The sequence below is a fragment of the Poromitra crassiceps genome (genome assembly GCF_964638095.1).
Source record: "Poromitra crassiceps genome assembly, chromosome: 6".
Classification (NCBI taxonomy): domain Eukaryota; kingdom Metazoa; phylum Chordata; class Actinopteri; order Beryciformes; family Melamphaidae; genus Poromitra; species Poromitra crassiceps.
Window position 1 is genome coordinate 7,887,865 of NC_139627.1, and position 12,230 is coordinate 7,900,094.

The 12,230-nt window shown below is 47.5% G+C and overlaps 1 pseudogene across 1 annotated transcript; it reads right to left on the minus strand.

Annotated features, from left to right (window-relative positions):
- Nucleotides 1-8,052: 8,052 nt before the first annotated feature.
- On the minus strand, nucleotides 8,053-9,534 carry LOC310778700 (prenylated Rab acceptor protein 1 pseudogene; annotated as a pseudogene). Its single transcript has 2 exons — nucleotides 8,863-9,534; nucleotides 8,053-8,199 (listed from the first exon to the last, which is right to left on the minus strand). The product of its transcript is annotated as a prenylated Rab acceptor protein 1 pseudogene (transcript).
- Nucleotides 9,535-12,230: the final 2,696 nt, after the last annotated feature.

The window sequence follows — 12,230 nt, forward strand, 5'->3', positions numbered from 1 at the left end:
CGCGTCTCTGCGCCATCGAACTAACATTCGTCCGCGTTCTGGCGTTCACTCAAAGGATGACCCCAGCGAAGAAACCAAACCAACAAACAGTACAGTACAGACCTTGTCAGAGGACTATGAGGGCAGTGTTAAAAAAAAAGACAAATTTATCAAATTCATTAAAGTTCATTAATCGTAATCGAGGTAAAAGTTTGAAATAATCGTAATATTGACTTGACGTAGTAACCTCACGAGGCAGCTGGGTCGTGTGCTGGGTAATTAACACATTGAGTGCCAGCGACGCCATATGGCGTCATTAGAAATTTACCGTAGAGTGCCAGCGACGCCAAATGGCGTCAATAACTCGAAAAAAAAAATTTGACGGGGGGGTGTCCATCTCAGCTTCTTACATCGCCTCTTACAATATCAGAGGTATTGAATGTGTCTAACCTATTTTACAGAACCCTTAGGTGGCGACAGCGCTCTCCAGATGAGAGAACGTGGAGTGAAACACACAGAAGAAGTCATTGGGGGAAAGGAAATCGCATCGCATCCGTCCGTATGCAGCGGCTTCATTGAAGCATAACGTTTAGCTGTGCCCCTGCAGCAGCCAATCTGCTATCACAATTGAGCACCTCGGTGTCCGCTGCAACAGCCTCCGTGTCCGCTGCAACACCCATTTGCATGATCAGCCGTGGATTTGTTATTATTCTCAACTTGAAGCATGGGAGCTGGTACACGCGGCTGTAAAAAAGCAGGATCTAGCGGACTTTTTCAGTGCTGAGCACAGGCAGAGAAAACAGCAGAGCAGAGACACACTCCTCCCACAACGGGGGGGGGGGGGAGGAGGAGGGGGGGAGGTGGGGCACGCAGAGCCAAGTACACAACACAGACCCAGACAGCAGGACAGGGTTGGCAAACGCAAGCCAGAATATCCGATGCCCACCAGCAGCAAAAGATCAGCAAGAAGCTGCAACCAGCAGCGCACGCAGGGGCCAGCGCTGCTGGTTTCAGCTAAAAATATTATTCTTCCAAACAAAATTCCCTTGCCTTCACTGTTTTATTGAAGGAAATTATTTTTGAGGTGTGACTACATCAGAAAATTAGCTTCAGAGTCAGTGATGTGCTTGAAATGTTTAATTTCACAAAAGGCTCATTATCTCAGCTCGTAGAAAAAAATGTCTGTTTTTCGTTCAATCAAGCTATCTTCTCCGGCTCATAACTAAAGAACGGAAAATGGGATCAATAAACTTTTTTTTGCAGGTGATAGAAGAGAGTCTCATCGTTATTTGTGCGTGTTCAGTGTTTACATAGTAATTATTAAAGAAATTATATGACTGTTTTAAAATGCATTGCGGCCTATGTGGCACAGCAAGCAACCTTTTGCCCAAGGGCCGTGGCACTCAAAGTGTTAAACAACAGCCAATAGGAATGCTGGGTAATTAAACAACAGCCAATAGGAATGCTGGGTAATTAAACAACAGCCAATAGGAATGCTGGGTAATTAAACAACAGCCAATAGGAATGCTGGGTAATTAAACAACAGCCAATAGGAATGCTGGGTAATTAAACAACAGCCAATAGGAATGCTGGGTAATTAAACAACAGCCAATACCAATGCTATTTCCCATGAAGGCTCTGATGAATCCGGGTGATTATCGCATGTACGTCGTACAGGGCGAGAAAAACAACACAGGTAACAGCTGAGTACATCCTGATCGATCACAAAGACATGGAAGACAAACACTCCCAATTATAAGCTTCACACGTCCGTGCGTCTCTCTAAGGCCCCAGGTACGCACACACACACACGCACACACGCACACACGCACGCACACACACACACGCGCACGCACGTGTGTGTGTGTGTTGAGGAAGAGAGAGAGAGACAGAAGGTTCCCATCTCCGCTTTCCATACTTGAGCTGTGGTGACGTGTCCCTGCCTTGGTGTCTGTCCCCTGGCAGAGGGAGGAGGACAGCAGAGAGATTAGATATTGACCAGCCTTGCCTCAGTCTTTACACTGTATACATTTGTCTTCTCAAATGAACCGACACGAGGCAGCAGGGAGCTTTGGCTTTGTGCAGAGGAGGGCTAGAGGATGTGGGGAAGGAGGCGGAGCTTTGTGCAGAGGAGGGCTAGAGGATGTGGGGAAGGGGGCAGAGCTTTGTGCAGAGGAAGGCTAGAGGATGTGGGCGGAGCTTTGTGCAGAGGAGGGCTAGAGGATGTGGGGAAGGGGGCGGAGCTTTGTGCAGAGGAAGGCTAGAGGATGTGGGGAAGGGGGCGGAGCTTTGTGCAGAGGAAGGCTAGAGGATGTGGGGAAGGGGGCGGAGCTTTGTGCAGAGGAGGGCTAGAGGATGTGGGGAAGGAGGCGGAGCTTTGTGCAGAGGAGGGCTAGAGGATGTGGGGAAGGGGGCGGAGCTTTGTGCAGAGGAAGGCTAGAGGATGTGGGGAAGGGGGCGGAGCTTTGTGCAGAGGAAGGCTAGAGGATGTGGGGAAGGGGGCGGAGCTTTGTGCAGAGGAGGGCTAGAGGATGTGGGGAAGGGGGCGGAGCTTTGTGCAGAGGAAGGCTAGAGGATGTGGGGAAGGGGGCGGAGCTTTGTGCAGAGGAAGGCTAGAGGATGTGGGGAAGGGGGCAGAGCTTTATGCAGAGGAGGGCTAGAGGATGTGGGGAAGGGGGCGGAGCTTTATGCAGAGGAGGGCTAGAGAATGTGGGGAAGGGGGCAGAGCTTTGTGCAGAGGAAGGCTAGAGGATGTGGGGAAGGGGCGGAGCTTTGTGCAGAGGAGGGCTAGAGAATGTGGGGAAGGGGGCAGAGCTTTGTGCAGAGGAAGGCTAGAGGATGTGGGGAAGGGGGCAGAGCTTTATGCAGAGGAGGGCTAGAGGATGTGGGGAAGGGGCCGGAGCTTTGTGCAGAGGAGGGCTAGAGAATGTGGGGAAGGGGGCAGAGCTTTGTGCAGAGGAGGGCTAGAGAATGTGGGGAAGGGGGCAGAGCTTTGTGCAGAGGAAGGCTAGAGGATGTGGGGAAGGGGGCAGAGCTTTATGCAGAGGAGGGCTAGAGGATGTGGGGAAGGGGCCGGAGCTTTGTGCAGAGGAGGGCTAGAGGATGTGGGGAAGGGGCCGGAGCTTTGTGCAGAGGAGGGCTAGAGAATGTGGGGAAGGGGGCAGAGCTTTGTGCAGAGGAGGGCTAGAGAATGTGGGGAAGGGGCCGGAGCTTTGTGCAGAGGAGGGCTAGAGGATGTGGGGAAGGGGGCGGAGCTTTGTGCAGAGGAAGGCTAGAGGATGTGGGGAAGGGGGCGGAGCTTTGTGCAGAGGAAGGCTAGAGGATGTGGGGAAGGGGGCGGAGCTTTATGCAGAGGAAGGCTAGAGGATGTGGGGAAGGGGGCGGAGCTTTATGCAGAGGAGGGCTAGAGAATGTGGGGAAGGGGGCGGAGCTTTGTGCAGAGGAGGGCTAGAGGATGTGGGGAAGGGGGCGGAGCTTTATGCAGAGGAGGGCTAGAGAATGTGGGGAAGGGGGCGGAGCTTTATGCAGAGGAGGGCTACAGGATGTGGGGAAGGGGGCGGAGCTTTGTGCAGAGGAGGGCTAGAGGATGTGGGGAAGGGGGTGGAGCCAAAGCCCAGGCAACAGATATCTTCACACTCTCACTGGAAATGCTGAAACTTTAATTAGGCCCCTCGGCTCCCTTACCTATTGTCGTATTCCCCCCTGCCTCTCTCTCTCTCTCTCTTTCCCCCTGCCTCTCTCTCTCTCTCTCTCTCTCTTTCCCCCTGCCTCTCTCTCTCTCTCTCTCTCTCTCTCTTTCCCCCTGCCTCTCTCTCTCTCTTCCTCTCTCTCTCTCTCTCTCTCTCTCTCTTCATCTCCTGCTTTCCTTATTCTACATGCTATTTTTAACAGGCGATTTCTTGGTCAAAGATGTATCATTTGAACAGTCTGCCTAGACTTAAAGTCGAACTGAACCTGTTCGTCACGTGCATAATGAGTCCGTTTCAGACTGAAAACATAGTTTGTCTAAGATGACAGGTTGAGAGGCGGGTCATAGTATCATGTCGATGATTATTATTATTTCCCCCTCCCCCCCCCAATTTTTTATCCCATTTTTAACCCCCATTAGTGTTAATTTAATTTATTTATGCTGGTTGCTACTCCACCCTCTGCCGATCTGGGGAGAGCTGAAACTGGCTCCATGCTTCCTCCGAGACATGGGCAGTTAGCCAGCTGCTTCTTTTCACCTGACAGGGGAAGCTTCACCGGTAGGACATAGCACGTGGGAGGTTCACGCTATTCAAACCAGTTCCCCTCCCTCCGAACAGGCGCCCTTAACGACCAGAGGAGGAACCACATTAGCAACCAGGATATTGCATGTTTTGGTGAAGGGGGTTCCTATATGAAGGAAACCCCCGGGAGGCACGGGGAGAACATGCAAACTCCACACAGAAAGGCCCTTTTGACGACCCCTCGGGGTCGGGCACTCGAGGACATGCGGACGGGCACGCATTCCTTCAGCGTTCACAGCGCCCCAAGTGGGAATCGAACCACCTTAGAGACCTCGAGCTGTGAGGCGACAGTGCTTACCACTGCACCACCGTACCCCCCCCCTTGTCGATGATTTTATTTGACAATTCTGGGGACTGGATTGGGCTTTAGCCAATCCTGCCGTGTTCCGCCTCCAAATCGAGTGGGATTCAGTATGTTGTGGCGCTCCCCTCAGGAAGAGCCTTTTGACGGGAGGAGTGGAGCTCAGCGAGCCGCAGGCAACCAGCTGCCTTCGTGTTGCCGAGCGGAGAGTGCAGCACGTTGGCCTGGAATCTCCGAGGTGCGACCCCTCACAACCAAGCTCTCAGATGCGCGCGCCATTATCGCTGCTGTAAATACGATATCCCTGGAATGCGCATTTTAACGAGCCAGTTACATTTCTTTGCATTCTTAGAGATTATAGTTTTGGTTTTTTGTTCATGTTTCTAACAATTGGCCAAGTTAGTAGTTAGTTTATGGGATAGGAATTCTGCCAGATGACAGGCACTAGGCGCCATTTTCTACTTCATTTGGAAGAGAAAATTATCCTGAAATGAAGATTTGATTGACAGCTGCATGTCGTGATATGATTGGTTGAAATGGGGTAGAAATTTGATAGTACTAGTAACCCGTACGGGATGGGTTAGCACTAGGGGTGGGAATCACGAGATGCCCACGATACGATACTGAAACGATACTTGAGTCACGATACGATAGTATTGCGATACTGCGATATTTTCGATATTGCGATATATCGATATTGCGATATATTGAATATTGCGATATTTCGATATATTGCGATTTCTTACTTTTTCAACTGCAAATGATGTCCCCAAAGGAAAACTTTGTCAACATCTGGTTTATATAAGAACAATTTTCAGTCTGTACATCAGACTTCAACCATTTTATTGCAGCAACATTGTCAAGTAGACATACCAACAACTTTCATAAAGTCATGTCATAGTTGCATGCACCTGACAAACTGAACGGTTTGTTACAATCTACTTACAGTCCACCTTAACTGGATGTGTGTGTGGACTACTGTACTTATGTAGTTTTTGCAACTTCACTTCACTTACACAAAACATTTTGTGCAGCCCATTCAGTAACTGGGGAATTTGTAAATGACTGTTATGACAAAACTGTTACTGTTAAAACAAAATGAAAATATGCTACCGTTTGTTTACTGCTGGCCTTGGAACTAAAGTTTATAGTAGCCCGGTGGCCTGGCATGGCCTGCAAAAAAAAAAAAGTTTTTTTTTTTTTTTTTTTTGCAATATCGATACTTGGCGTCCAAATATCGATACAATATCGTCAGGCAAAATATCGCGATACTGTGGTGTATCGATTTTTTCCCCCACCCCTAGTCTCGGTCTCATCCCAGACTCGCCCTCCATCGGTCTCGTCTCGGGCAAGCCGGACTCGGGATTCTATTTCAAGACCAGCCAAGACAACAACTGCAGTGACATCATTCCTTGCCTGTGTATATATTTGTTTTACTGTGATTGGGTGTAAAAATCCCTCCTTCAATCGCAACCAATAAACCTTGCAGTTTGAAAGTTTCTAATGCTGTAGCCACTCCCCTCACGTTCATGCACAAAGGAAGACAACACAGGTCAGCAGCACTTTGGTCAACTCTGGTTGTTGTAAATGTGCTTTATAAATCAACTTTGACTTGACTTGACTTGAACAATGTGGCTGGAGACAAACCACAAAGGGGGGGGGGGGAGGAGTCATAATTTAGCCGCAGTAAGGTGTTTTTCATTCTGTCCACTGTGTCGAGCCTTTCTGAAGGTCAGTGATATGAAAGTGTTTCAGATCAAAGGATTGCATTCTGTCACTGAGTATATACTGTACAGCCATTTATATTTTACTATCGTTCCTAAATACATGTAATGATTTATTTTGTTGTTAGCAGAGCAATGGTCTAAAGGTTAAATGGTTGCGTATAAATGGTCTTGAAAATGGTCTCGCATTTGTCTGGTCTTGGTCTTGGTCTCGGTCCTGCCCGCCCTCGGTCTTGGTCTTGTCTCGGTCTCGCCCCTCCTCGGTCTTGGTCTTGTCTCGGTCTCGCCCCTCCTCGGTCTTGGTCTTGTCTCGGTCTCGCCCCTCCTCGGTCTTGGTCTTGTCTCGGTCTCGCCCCTCCTCGGTCTTGGTCTTGTCTCGGTCTCGCCCCTCCTCGGTCTTGGTCTTGTCTCGGTCTCGCCCCTCCTCGGTCTTGGTCTTGTCTCGGTCTCGCCCCTCCTCGGTCTTGGTCTTGTCTCGGTCTCGCCCCTCCTCGGTCTTGGTCTTGTCTCGCTCTCGGGTTAGGTGGTCTCGACTCCACTAGTGTGTGTGTGTTTGAAAGCCCTGGTGGCTCGCTGGCCTGACTACTTCAAATTCTGGACGAATTATGACTGAGGCAGACCGCAGCAGACCCCACGATGATGTCACAATGCTTATGTATGACATCACTGATGACATCAATCACTGATGATGTCATCAGTGACATCATCACTGAACTATAGTCTTGTGTGTGAGTAATTCACTGATGATGTCACATCAGTATGTGGGACAGACAGAGAAACAAACGGAGATACAGACAGACAGAGCCCTAGCGCCCATTTATATGATGATGATGATGATGGTGATAGATAGATAGATAAACAGACAGATAGATAGATAGATAAACAGACAGACAGATAGATACAGTAGATAGATAGATGGATAGATAAATAGATAGATAGATAGATAGATAGATGATAGATAGAGTAGATAGATGGATAGATGGATAGATAGATAGATAGATAGATAGATACCATCACAGTTAGTGCCAAGGTAAATATTAGACAGGGCTGGGGCCCTTGCATAGAAATTCACTCGAGTAAAATCACATTTCACATTTAAAAGGAAACAAATAAAGCAAATACAAAAAAGAAAGGGAAATCAGTGCAGATGAGTGTTTCCCTACATTTCTTAAAGAGCTCTGGTGATCAGAAATGTTTTCACTATGAGCCTTTCACCATTATCAATGGCCTGCCTGTATTTGCTCTTCAAATGCCACTGTGCAGATGAGTGGAACACAAACATACACATACAAGGCCTCTGCTGTTTCGTTACACTCGTCACTTACATTTGATATTAGGTTGTATTACGCATAATATACACTGCAATCTTTTTCAATCCAAGATGGCAGCGGTGTGAAAGAGGCGTATAGAGGCACATGCACACAACTTGAACTTTATTATGTAGGAGAAAAATATTATATAGCGTCAATTCATAACAAGAGATAGTGTCTCAGGTGCTTTCAAAATAAGAGCAGGTTCAGAAGACCAGGCTCTTCACCTTGAGGAGTTTCCAAGGGGCCCCCGAAACTGATATGTTACATTTCACCATTATTTCATTTACAAGAAAACACATTTGGAGAATGTAAAAGATAGTCTATTTTGAGTTTATCTGTTATCTCTCATACTTTCAATCATGGTGTTTGGGTCAAAATGGTGTGGAAGCCAATCAGAGCTGGTTAGACCATGAAGCGGTGCTCCTTGCCCTTGTGGGCCATCAGATGAAGTTGTGTTCGAAGGTCTAGATGATCCAGGCCAGCTTCTGGTGGTTCTGGGAGCCTGGAGAGGGCGGCTGCATCGGCGGAACCTGGTAGTTGCTCATACAGCGCAGCTGACGGGCCGAGTTCAACAGGCCGATACTGCTCAGATGAACATCTGCCAGCTGTCGCTGTTGGAGTATGTTGTTAGGTAACGGCCGTCAGGGGCGAACAACAGCGCTGTGATGGGGCCCTTCCTGGTGCGGATGTCATGCAGTGCGACCAAACTGCGATGTGGTGACAGCGTAGCAGTGACATTCTCTGGCGATGGTGGTGATGAAGGTGCGCGCGCAAAGCACACAGATTTCTAGTAATGATAATAATAGGCCCTAGCTGACTATGGACAGACACTTTTATAGACGCCTCCTAGTGGCCATGCCATAAAAGTATTTCAGCTCAGCACCAACGACGCTTCAAGTGTTCAACATTTCGGTTGGTGGACACGCCCAACTTTGCGGTCCCACTGTTACAGACTGGTATGACATCATCATTCGGTGGTTTGCGTGCTCAGTTGATGGATTGTTTGTTTACTAATATAATGGGACGGTGTCCATGTGGGACACCGCCGGCGGAATCGCGCCGCTCTATTATATTAGTAAGATATCAGAGGTCTGTCTGTAACAACTACTTCAGAGGCAAGACAAGGTGCCTTCAAGGTACATCGGGATGAGTCAATTGTGGGAATGCAGTGTACACACCAGTTTTTCCTCTTAACATTATCATAGTGTCAAACTGATCATCCAAGATCAGCACCTACAAGGTACAAGGGTGAGAGTTCAGCCTGGTCTTCACACAGTCTCCATGAAGGGGTTTAGCTCATCCATGTCCACCTCATGGAACACAGCGTGAACGCCAATCACAAATAGTGTCGCTCCCAGAATCCAAAAGACTGCAGCTCCAGCCCCGGCAAACCAGAACACAGGAAGAGAGATGGCTCCTGCCAGACTCATCTGGTGAAGGACAGTCAGCTCCTTACCAAAGACAACCAGCTTGGTCTTAAGGGACTTGAGGTGGATTATGTAGAAGGCACCAGCATACACAGCCATCGCAATCAGCAGCATGGGAGAGCTTATAATGCAGTAGACGATGAGACCGAGGAAGATGAAGGTATAGTTGCTGTTGTAAGTGTTCACGTTGCTCATCACCCTTTGCCACAACTCACCACAGTTGTGAGGTTTGGAGAACTTGCGCTTGTCAACGAAACTTGCCCATGGTCGAATGGACCCTCGATGCCTCTCAATCCACTCTTTAGTCATGTTGCCTGAGAGGCCTATAGCGGGACAGAGCTTTGCCATGATCCCTGCCCCACCCATGCCAGTAGGCTGACCCTCATCAGCAATGAAGATATCTCCATGAACCTCATCAGCACTGAACACATCTCCATGTGCCTCATCTGCACTGAACACATCTGCATCCTTGCTGCCCATGTCTATAAAGCAGTTATCTCCCTTCCGAACTCCAGCCATAGCAGCGTGAACTCTTATTAGTATGTGTATATTATATTGATGTGCTCACTGACATCACAATTGCTCGAGTGACATCACTGATGACATCATCCAGTGCTGGAGTGACATCACTGGTGACATCACCAAGTGGTATAATCAGTGATTTATGACACACACTGATGATTTTATAGACAGTGACATCATTCATCAGTGATGTCATAAATCCTTCCCTGCAGAGGCTAATCACCTTATGTAGCCCCACCCACTTGACCCATTGTATCATGACTTCCTGTTCAAAACGTCGGCTGTTTTACCTGCTCAAACTAGTCTGACTCACCTGGTTAAACCTAGTTTGACTCACATGAGTGATATAGACATTGTGATGTCATCAGTGAGTGATGTAATCAGGGATGCAAAGTTGCACATGCCAATAGAGCAGAGATTATGTCATAGGCACTGATGATGTCATAGGCATTGTGACATCATCAGTAATGTCACATATTATGTTTTTGTTTTTTTGTTTTTTTCCCCGGTTCCGGTTCCTTGGGTCGAGCCACATGCGAGAATTATACATTGTTTCATTTTTCAGCTGGTTCGGTTCACGTTCACAAGGCCAAACTCAAACAATCCTGCTCCTGCCCACACGAACCAAAGTCATGTGGGCAGAAATCTTGTTCTGTTATTGCCTAGATCCTCTTTGCGCAGCTCACGAGACAATGGCGGCTCTAGACTCTCTCATTGGCGGCTGGCGGCTCACAGCTGATAGAAATAATACAATCATGTCAAAACCATTCCCTCACTGCGGTGTCAAACAAACTGCGAGGTTGCCAGGTTTGTGGCCCTTTGGAACACCAATGGGGGTTGAAACTCACCTTATCTGGCATCTGGTATCTGGCAACACTGCAAACAAGCCAATGCCTCGTGGAGGGATTGGGTCTGTGGCAGGCAGGGACGCAGAAACAGAGCGCTTCAGGTGTGACAGGGCGTATTGTTGCAGCTGGCATTTCCTCGTCGTTAATGAGAAATGTGCAAGCTGCAACAATCAAGTCACCAGCGTTGGAGTTTTAACGATAAGCAAAGCAGCTGTCTGGAGGTTTGGAGCTGCATCCCAGAGAGAGACAGAATGAACATCAGAATGTTTTCATATATATATATTTTAATCAAGTCGATGTGAATGTTTTCATCACTTTTATAATTTTTTATATCGTTTATACTGTATACCGTATATACATATATATACATATATATATATACATATATATATATATACATATATATATATATATAAAGTCGGTCTGAATGTTTTTATGATTTTTATAATTGTTTCTAACATTTTTATCATTGGTTCTAAATTTTTTATCATTGGTTTGATCATTTAATAAACTAAAAACTAAATCAAACGGTTGCTGTGTGGTTTTGCGGTAAAAGTGGCTTTCCTCTTGACTTTGACCGGCTAGTGTGGCTCTCATGGAGAAAGTAGTGAGGATCACTGTGTTATTGGATAATCTCTTGAACATAATAGAGTGAAAGTAACGGGTACACAAATGTCTCGTGGCTCTCAACCAGCTCGTTACTTCACCGCTCATCCAACCGCCAAACTGAAAGCAAAACGTTTGAAACGGTTCCTGTGCAATTGAGCTTCCAGCCAATCAGCAGCTGAGCCTCGCTCCTCCAGCCAATCAGCAGCTGAGCCCCGCTCCTGCTGCCAATGAGCCAGTGTTATAAAGTATGGCTCCTGGCTGCGGCTGCCGGCCACAACCGTCCAAGCTGTATGAAAACATGGCGTCGCCTAACACATCATCCACATCATAGGAAAATAGTGCAGCGTGACATCACTCAGCATTTCCCTTCCTTGACCTTTGTACGATGCCAGCAGCTCAGAAGACCCGGGACGGGATGGGGAGGGGAGCGGGGCGGGGGGGGGGGGGGGGGGGGGGGGGGGGGTGCAATAGGGTGGCGGTTGCTATTCGGGGAGCTGGTCATATTTGATATCTAACATGTCTTGGATTAATAAAATTATAGTCTGCCTACAGAGAGGCTACAGAGTATTTGTAACGTTTCAACAGCTTATTAGTTGACATGCGTTGACATTCAACTGTTTCGCTCTGTCTGTAGATGTTTTAACAGCTTATTAGTTGAGATTCAACAAACTTCCCGTTCCAAACACCTGTATTATGTAGGTATGTTCATAGTGTCACTGAACTGAGTGTTCAGTTTTTTTTTATGCTTTTCAATAATATTGCCATTCACCCAAAAATGTGTCATTGTGATTCTAATTGTGAAAGACATTTGCTGCAACTTCAGTCTCTCGTTATGCATTTGAACTCTTTATTCTCCCTGCAATGAATATGACAACGAACAGATAATCGGCACAACATTTGAGACGTCAACTGCTGAAATCGGGCTGTGAATATGTAGCTGTGACTAGTCCAAGATAAGATCTATCAAAGACCAACAATAGAGGGTATGCATGTGATGTCACAGAGGCAGAAGTCACTGTGGGGTCACGCCCACTGAGTCACACCAAGACTGAGCTTGAATGCAGTAATCAGCCTAGATAACTGACACCTGCTGCTCAGGGAGGAATTTGACACTCATTTTGACACTCATTCCTGATTGAGGGGGCGTGTTCCAGTGGGTGTGCATACCCTCTATACATCAAGGCCGAAGAAGGTCATGTCAGTAGAAAAAGGTCAAGTCAGTAGGAAAAGGTCAAG